The sequence below is a fragment of the Lampris incognitus genome, chromosome 12, assembly GCF_029633865.1.
Source record: "Lampris incognitus isolate fLamInc1 chromosome 12, fLamInc1.hap2, whole genome shotgun sequence".
Taxonomy (NCBI): domain Eukaryota; kingdom Metazoa; phylum Chordata; class Actinopteri; order Lampriformes; family Lampridae; genus Lampris; species Lampris incognitus.
Genome location: NC_079222.1, coordinates 492,105 through 501,329, shown reverse-complemented (window position 1 = coordinate 501,329; position 9,225 = coordinate 492,105).

The following is a 9,225-nucleotide window of genomic DNA, read 5'->3' as shown; positions in this document are numbered from 1 at the left end:
TCCGTCTCTCATTTGTCACTCATCTGTCTCTCATCTCTCTCTCTTTCATCTGTCTCTCTTTCATCTGTCTCTCATTTGTCTCTCATCTGTCTCTCTTTCATCTGTCTCTCGTCTGTCTCTTCTGTCTCTTTCATCTGTCTCTCATCTGTCTCATCTGTCTCTTTTATCTATCTCTCTTTCATCCGTCTCACATCTGTCTTTCATCCGTCTCTCATTTGTCTCTCATCTGTCTCTCATCTGTCTCTCTTTCATCTGTCTATCATCTCTCATCTGTCTCTTTCACCTGTCTCTCTTTCATCTGTCTCTCATCTGTCTCTCTTTCATCTGTCTCTCATCTGTCTCTCATCTGTCTCTCTTTCACCGGTCTCTTTCATCTCTCTCTCTTCCATCTGTCTCTCATCTGTCTCTCATCTGTCTCTCATTTGTCTCTCATCTGTCCCTCATCTGTCTCTCATCTGTCTCTCATCTGTCTCTCTTTCACCGGTCACCTTTATCTCTCTCTCTTTCATCCGTCTCTCATTTGTCTCTCATTTGTCTCTCATCTCTCTCTCTTTCATCTGTCTCTCTTTCATCTGTCTCTCATTTCTCTCTCATCTGTCTCTCTTTCATCTGTCTCTCGTCTGTCTCTTCTCTCTTTCATCTGTCTCTCATCTGTCTCATCTGTCTCTTTTATCTGTCTCTCTTTCATCCGTCTCTCATCTGTCTCTCATCTGTCTCTCATCTGTCTCTCATCTGTCTCTCTTTCATCTGTCTATCATCTCTCTCTCATCTGTCTCTTTCACCTGTCTCTCTTTCATCTGTCTCTCATCTGTCTCTCTTTCATCCGTCTCTCATCTGTCTCTCATCTGTCTCTCTTTCATCCGTCTCTCATCTTTCTCTCATCTAGCTCTCTTTCATCCGTCTCTCATCTGTCTCTCATCTCTCTCTCATCTCTCCCTCTTTCATCTCTCTCTCATTTGTCTCTCATCTGTCTCTCTTTCATCTGTCTCTCTTTCATCTGTCTCTCATTTGTCTCTCATCTGTCTCTCTTTCATCTGTCTCTCGTCTGTCTCTTCTGTCTCTTTCATCTGTCTCTCATCTGTCTCATCTGTCTCTTTTATCTGTCTCTCTTTCATCCGTCTCTCATCTGTCTCTCATCTGTCTCTCTTTCACTGGTCTCTTTCATCTCTCTCTCTTTCATCTGTCTCTCATCTGTCTCTCATCTGTCTCTCATTTGTCTCTCATCTGTGTCTCATCTGTCTCTCTTTCATCTGTCTCTCTTTCATCTGTCTCTCATTTGTCTCTCATCTGTCTCTCACCTGTCTCTCATCTGTCTCTCATCTGTCTCTCTTTCACCGGTCTCCTTTAACTCTCTCTCTTTCATCCGTCTCTCATTTGTCTCTCATTTGTCTCTCATCTCTCTCTCTTTCATCTGTCTCTCTTTCATCTGTCTCTCATCTGTCTCTCATCTGTCTCTCTTTCATCTGTCTATCATCTCTCTCTCATCTGTCTCTTTCACCTGTCTCTCTTTCATCTGTCTCTCATCTTTCTCTCTTTCATCTGTCTCTCATCTGTCCCTATCATCTGTCACTCGTCTGTCACTCTTTCATCTGTCTCTCATCTGTCCCTATCTTCTGCCTCTCGTCTGTCACTCTTTCATCTGTCTCTCATCTGTCCCTATCATCTGTCTCTCATCTGTCTCTTTCATCTGTCTCTCCTCTGTCCCTATCATCTGTCTCTCATCTGTCTCTTTCATCTGTCCCTATCATCTGTCTCTCATCTGTCTCTTTCATCTGTCTCTCCTCTGTCCCTATCATCTGTCTCTCATCTGTCTCTTTCATCTGTCCCTATCATCTGTCTCTCATCTGTCTCTCGTCTGTCACTCTTTCATCTGTCTCTCCTCTGTCCCTATCATCTGTCTCTCGTCTGTCACTCTTTCATCTGTCTCTCATCTGTCTCTCATTTGTCTCTCATCTGTCTCTCATCTCTCTCTCTTTCATCTGTCTCTCTTTCATCTGTCTCTCATTTGTCTCTCATCTGTCCCTCATCTGTCTCTCATCTGTCTCTCATCTGTCTCTCTTTCACCGGTCTCCTTTATCTCTCTCTCTTTCATCTGTCTCTCATTTGTCTCTCATTTGTCTCTCATCTCTCTCTCTTTCATCTGTCTCTCTTTCATCTGTCTCTCATTTTTCTCTCATCTGTCTCTCTTTCATCTGTCTCTCGTCTGTCTCTTCTCTCTTTCATCTGTCTCTCATCTGTCTCATCTGTCTCTTTTATCTGTCTCTCTTTCATCCGTCTCTCATCTGTCTCTCATCTGTCTCTCATCTGTCTCTCTTTCATCTGTCTATCATCTCTCTCTCATCTGTCTCTTTCACCTGTCTCTCTTTCATCTGTCTCTCATCTGTCTCTCTTTCATCCGTCTCTCATCTGTCTCTCATCTGTCTCTCTTTCATCCGTCTCTCATCTTTCTCTCATCTAGCTCTCTTTCATCCGTCTCTCATCTGTCTCTCATCTCTCTCTCATCTCTCCCTCTTTCATCTCTCTCTCATTTGTCTCTCATCTGTCTCTCTTTCATCTCTCTCTCTTTCATCTGTCTCTCATCTGTCTCTCATCTGTCTCTCTTTCATCTGTCTCTCTTCTGTCTCTTCTGTCTCTTTCATCTGTCTCTCATCTGTCTCATCTGTCTCTTTTATCTGTCTCTCTTTCATCCGTCTCTCATCTCTCTCTCTTTCATCTGTCTCTCTTTCATCTATCTCTCATTTGTCTCTCATCTTTTTCTCACCTGTCTCTCATCTGTCTCTCATCTGTCTCTCTTTCACCGGTCTCCTTTGACTCTCTCTCTTTCATCCGTCTCTCATTTGTCTCTCATCTGTCTCTCATCTCTCTCTCTTTCATCTTTCTCTCATCTGTCTCTCATCTGTCTTTCACCTGTCTCTCTTTCATCTGTCTATCATCTCTCTCATCTGTCTCTTTCACCTGTCTCTCTTTCATCTGTCTCTCATCTTTCTCTCTTTCATCTGTCTCTCATCTGTCCCTATCATCTGTCTCTCGTCTGTCACTCTTTCATCTGTCTCTCATCTGTCCCTATCATCTGTCTCTCGTCTGTCACTCTTTCATCTGTCTCTCATCTGTCCCTATCATCTGTCTCTCATCTGTCTCTTTCATCTGTCTCTCCTCTGTCCCTATCATCTGTCTCTCATCTGTCTCTTTCATCTGTCCCTATCATCTGTCTCTCATCTGTCTCTTTCATCTGTCTCTCCTCTGTCCCTATCATCTGTCTCTCATCTGTCTCTTTCATCTGTCCCTATCATCTGTCTCTCATCTGTCTCTCGTCTGTCACTCTTTCATCTGTCTCTCCTCTGTCCCTATCATCTGTCTCTCGTCTGTCTCTCATTTGTCTCTCATCTGTCTCTCATCTCTCTCTCTTTCATCTGTCTCTCTTTCATCTGTCTCTCATTTGTCTCTCATCTGTCCCTCATCTGTCTCTCATCTGTCTCTCATGTGTCTCTCTTTCACCGGTCTCCTTTATCTCTCTCTCTTTCATCCGTCTCTCATTTGTCTCTCATTTGTCTCTCATCTCTCTCTCTTTCATCTGTCTCTCTTTCATCTGTCTCTCATTTCTCTCTCATCTGTCTCTCTTTCATCTGTCTCTCGTCTGTGTCTTCTCTCTTTCATCTGTCTCATCTGTCTCTTTTATCTCTCTCTCTTTCATCCGTCTCTCATCTGTCTCTCATCTGTCTCTCATCTGTCTCTCTTTCATCTGTCTATCATCTCTCTCTCATCTGTCTCTTTCACCTGTCTCTCTTTCATCTGTCTCTCATCTCTCTCTCTTTCATCCGTCTCTCATCTGTCTCTCATCTGTCTCTCTTTCATCCGTCTCTCATCTTTCTCTCATCTAGCTGTCTTTCATCCGTCTCTCATCTGTCTCTCATCTCTCTCTCTCATCTCTCTCTCTTTCATCTCTCTCTCATTTGTCTCTCATCTGTCTCTCTTTCATCTGTCTCTCTTTCATCTGTCTCTCATTTGTCTCTCATCTGTCTCTCTTTCATCTGTCTCTCGTCTGTCTCTTCTGTCTATTTCATCTGTCTCTCATCTGTCTCATCTGTCTCTTTTATCTGTCTCTCTTTCATCCGTCTCTCATCTGTCTCTCATCTGTCTCTCTTTCACTGGTCTCTTTCATCTCTCTCTCTTTCATCTGTCTCTCATCTGTCTCTCATCTGTCTCTCATTTGTCTCTCATCTGTCTCTCTTTCGTCTGTCTCTCTTTCATCTGTCTCTCATTTGTCTCTCATCTGTCTCTCACCTGTCTCTCATCTGTCTCTCATCTGTCTCTCTTTCACCGGTCTCCTTTAACTCTCTCTCTTTCATCCGTCTCTCATTTGTCTCTCATCTGTCTCTCATCTCTCTCTCTTTCATCTGTCTCTCATCTGTCTCTCATCTGTCTTTCACCTGTCTCTCTTTCATCTGTCTATCATCTCTCTCATCTGTCTCTTTCACCTGTCTCTCTTTCATCTGTCTCTCATCTTTCTCTCTTTCATCTGTCTCTCATCTGTCCCTATCATCTGTCTCTCGTCTGTCACTCTTTCATCTGTCTCTCATCTGTCCCTATCATCTGTCTCTCATCTGTCTCTTTCATCTGTCTCTCCTCTGTCCCTATCATCTGTCTCTCATCTGTCTCTTTCATCTGTCCCTATCATCTGTCTCTCATCTGTGTCTTTCATCTGTCTCTCCTCTGTCCCTATCATCTGTCTCTCATCTGTGTCTTTCATCTGTCCCTATCATCTGTCTCTCATCTGTCTCTCGTCTGTCCCTATCATCTGTCGCTCATCTGTCTCTCTTTTATCTGTCTTCTGTCTCGCATCTGTCAAATTCAAATTCAGTTCAAATTCAAATGTGCTTTTATTAGCAGGACAAATACACAGTTTTATTGCAAAGCATTTTCACATAAAGGACAATAAGAGTGCACCAATACACAACACATACACACATCAACACATGCAATACAACAACTTACACAGCTACGCCATGGCAACAAGATCCTGTGTGAGTGGATGTGTGTGAATTTGTCAGTCTCTGCATGTGTGTGTGTGTGTGTGTGTGTGTGTGTGTGTGTGTGAGAGAGAGAGAGAGAGAGAGAGAGAGAGAGAGAGAGAGAGAGAGAGAGAGAGAGAGAGAGAGAGAGAGAGAGAGAGAGAGAGAGTGTGTGTTCACATAAAGGACAAGAACAGTATACAATACAGAACACATATACATCAACACATGCAATAACAATCGTTCTGCCATCGTCTGTGGCCCTGTGTGTGTGTGTGTGTGTGTGTGTGTGTGTGTGTGTGTGTGAGAGAGAGAGAGAGAGAGAGAGAGAGAGAGAGAGAGAGAGAGAGAGAGAGAGAGAGAGAGAGAGAGAGAGAGAGAGAGAGAGAGAGAGAGTGTGTTCACATAAAGGACAAGAACAGTATACAATACAGAACACATATACATCAACACATGCAATAACAATCGTTCTGCCATCGTCTGTGGCCCTGTGTGTGTGTGTGTGTGTGTGTGTGTGTGTGTGTGTGTGTGTGTGTGTGTGTGTGTGTGTGTGTGTGTGTGTGTGTGTGTGTGTGTCTCCGAGTGTTGTCCCGGTCCTGCCCGTTGGGAAGGAGTACGGGGTATCACACACTGTCCTTCAGACGGTGGCAGGCTAGAACATACCGTGCAGCCACAGTACAGCTGTCGCTTTGTTCACATGTAGGGCAGTTTTCTGGGGTTTGGCAGGGCAGTGAATTTGGGGTGTCTCAACAAAACAACATTTGGGGTGTCTCAACAAAACAAGATTTGGGGTGTCTCAACTAAATCACTCACTGTCCCCCAGACTATAAAGAAATAATTGTATCTTCACAAAAACTCGGCACAGTAGAGCAGGGTAGAAACTCAGGAGGTTTGTTAACGTGGTACAAATCAAATTTAGACAGACACGTCAGTGTCATGAAAAAAGGAAAATATCAGATCTGGCTAAAAATGAGAAAAGAAATCTTCAACGCACAAAAAGAGCTCTTCCTCTGTGCAATGTACATATCCCCCCATATGAATCTCCCTATTACACTGAAGACACATTTACACTGTTAGAGACAGAAACAAGCCATTTTCAGGCTCAGGGAAATGTTCTTGTCTGTGGAGATCTAAACGCACGGACAGGCACCCAGAATGACTTTGTATGTTCAGATGGCAATAACTACATTTTTAACTGACTTGATAAAGCCAATAAGTTTGTTTACTCCAACAGAAGCAACTGTGATCCAGCTACAAACAGACATGGAAAAGACTCTTGATGCTCTGCCGCAGTCTGGGTCTGTATATCGTCAATGGTAGGATAAGAGGACACACTCTTGGAAGACACACATTTTGCTCACATCTTGGAAATAGCAAAGTGGATTACGTAATAACCGATATAGACCCCTTGTCAATTAGAGCATTCACTCTCAAACCACTAACCCCCCTTTCTGATCACAGCCAAATCACTGTGTTCATCAAAAAGATAGAAATCAACACTATCAAATCACAGCCCAGTAATCTGCTGCACATAAAGAAATCATGCAGATGGTCTGAAAACAGTACAGAGGAATTCAAGAAAGCCATTGACCACCACGAAATCCAAAATCTTTTAGATATCTTCCTAGATACCCCTTATATCCTCAGTAAAGAAGGTGTCAATCAGGCCGTGGAAAATGTTAACAACATATTTTAAAAAACAGCAGAAAAAGCAGGATTAAAAAGATCAAGATAAAAACCAACACTTAAGAAAGAAGATACCTGGTTTGATGCAGAATGTCAATCAATGAGGAAAGTACTTCACAAGTTATCCAATCAGAAACACAGGGATCCAACTAATACATCAACTAGACTTCTATATTGTGAGACACTAAGACTATATAAACGCACACTCAGGACTAAGAAAGTTCAGTACACCTGTAAGCAACTGACACTGATTGAGGAGTCATTAAACACCAGTAAATTCTGGGACAATTGGAATCGCTTCAAAGAAAACAAATCATGAAGAATTAGTGATTCAAGATGAGGATATCTGGACAAACCATTTCCAAACTCTATTTAAGAAAGTCCAATCAGATCAAAACACGGACCAATGTAACATAATAAGCAAACTAGAAAAATTAGAACTGTCAATCAAGAAATATCAAAACCCACTCGAACCCCCCATCACTGAGCAGGAACTTTTAGACCAAACTGGAAAGCTGAAGCCCAAAAAAGCATGTGGACCTGATGGCATTCTAAATGAAATGCTAACACCTATGAATGAAAAGTCTCAATGTGCCACACTTAAGTTATTCAACCTAGTTCTGAGTGTGGGTTATTCCCCTGACATCTGGAATCACGGATTAATCACACCAATTTTCAAAAGTTGAGATAAATTTGACCCCAACAACTACCGAGGCATCTGTGTGAACAGTAACCTGGGAAGGTATTCTGTAGTATCATCAACTCCCGGCTAATAAACTTCCTTATGAAACACAATGTCTTGAGTAAAAGCCAGATTGGATTCTTACCAAACTACCACACTACTGATCATATTTACACCCAACACACCCTAATTGAAAAACTTACTCGAAATAAAAACGAATTATTCACTTGTTTTATCGACTTCAAAAAAGCATTTGATTGTATTTGGCATTATGGATTGTTCTACAAATTAATGGAAAGCGGTGTAGGGGGAAAAACATGATATTATAAAATCAATGTACTCGGGAGCTAAGTGTGGAATCAAAATAGGATCCAAAAGAACTCACTATATCCCTCAGGAGTGCAGAGTGAGACAGGGCTGCCCTTTAAGCCCAACTCTGTTTAACTTATATATCAATGAGGTGGCAACTATGCTGGAAAACTCACCAGCAACTGGACTCACTCTGCAAGTCAGTGAGGTCAAATCCTTGCTCTATGCGGATGACCTGGTCCTTCTTTTACCATCGGAGGAAGGACTCCAGACTCAATTAGACATTCTTCAAAAATATTGTCAGACCTGCGCCCTGACAGTTAACATGAGTAAAACTAAAATAATGATATTTCAGAAAAGATCCAGATATCAGCGAAGACAGCACATATTTAGATTAGGACCAAATTAAATTGACCATACATTTAATTATACCTACCTAGGCCTTAGAATAAATTCTAGAGGAACTTTCAACATGGCAGTGAATGAACTAAGAGACAAGGCACGCAGGGCTCTACTTGCAATAAAAAGACAAATCCTTTTTGAAATTCTAATTAGAATCTGGTTAGAAATATTTGAATCAGTCATAGAACCAATTGCCCAGTGAAGTGTGGGGTCCACTTGCAAGTCAAGAACTAGATAAATGGGAAAAACATCCAATTGAGACCCTGCGTGTTGAATTCTGTAAAAGCATCCTTAAAGTCCATCGGCACACCACAAGCAATGCATGCAGGGCAGAACTAAGCCAATATCCTCTTCTGATTAAAATTCAAAAGAGCAATCAAATTCTGGAAACATCTAACATTCAGCGACCCACACGTTTTCCATTACAAAGCCTTGCAATTCCAAGAGTTGAGCAAAGATAAGAACTCTCCTACCAACCTGGTCTTCAGCCACCCTGTTCCACTAACACATACTAACACTTTAGAGGCACAGGACCAGGTCCAAACTACACAACATATTCGGCTTCAACAAATTCCCTCAAACCTAAAAGACAATTATTATGAATATTGGCAATCTAAAACAAAATCCCAAAGCCAGATGCAATGCTATTTGGCCCTAGACAGAGAGAACACATTAGCAGATACCTCATTCAAATAAAAGAAACACATTTGAGAAACATACTGACAAAATACAGACTCCGTGAGCATCGCCATAGAAACAGACTCAGTGAGCATCGCCATAGAAACAGACTCAGTGAGCATCGCCATAGAAACAGACTCAGTGAGCATCGCTTAGCAATAGAAACAGGCAGACATAAAAAGACCCGGATGCCAAAAGACGAACGTTTCTGTCAACAGTGTGAAGAGAATGCTGTCGAGACAGAGCTGCACTTTTTAGCCAAATGCAAGACATTTCGGGAAATCCACCATTACTACTTTCAGAAACTTGAGGAGAGACACCCCAAATTCACTGCCCTGCCAAACCCCAGAAAACTGCCCTACATACTAGGTGACCCCAGAAAACTGCCCTACATACTAGGTGAGCACAGAGACAGCTGTACTGTGGCCTCACAGTATGTTCTAGCCTGCCACCGTCTGA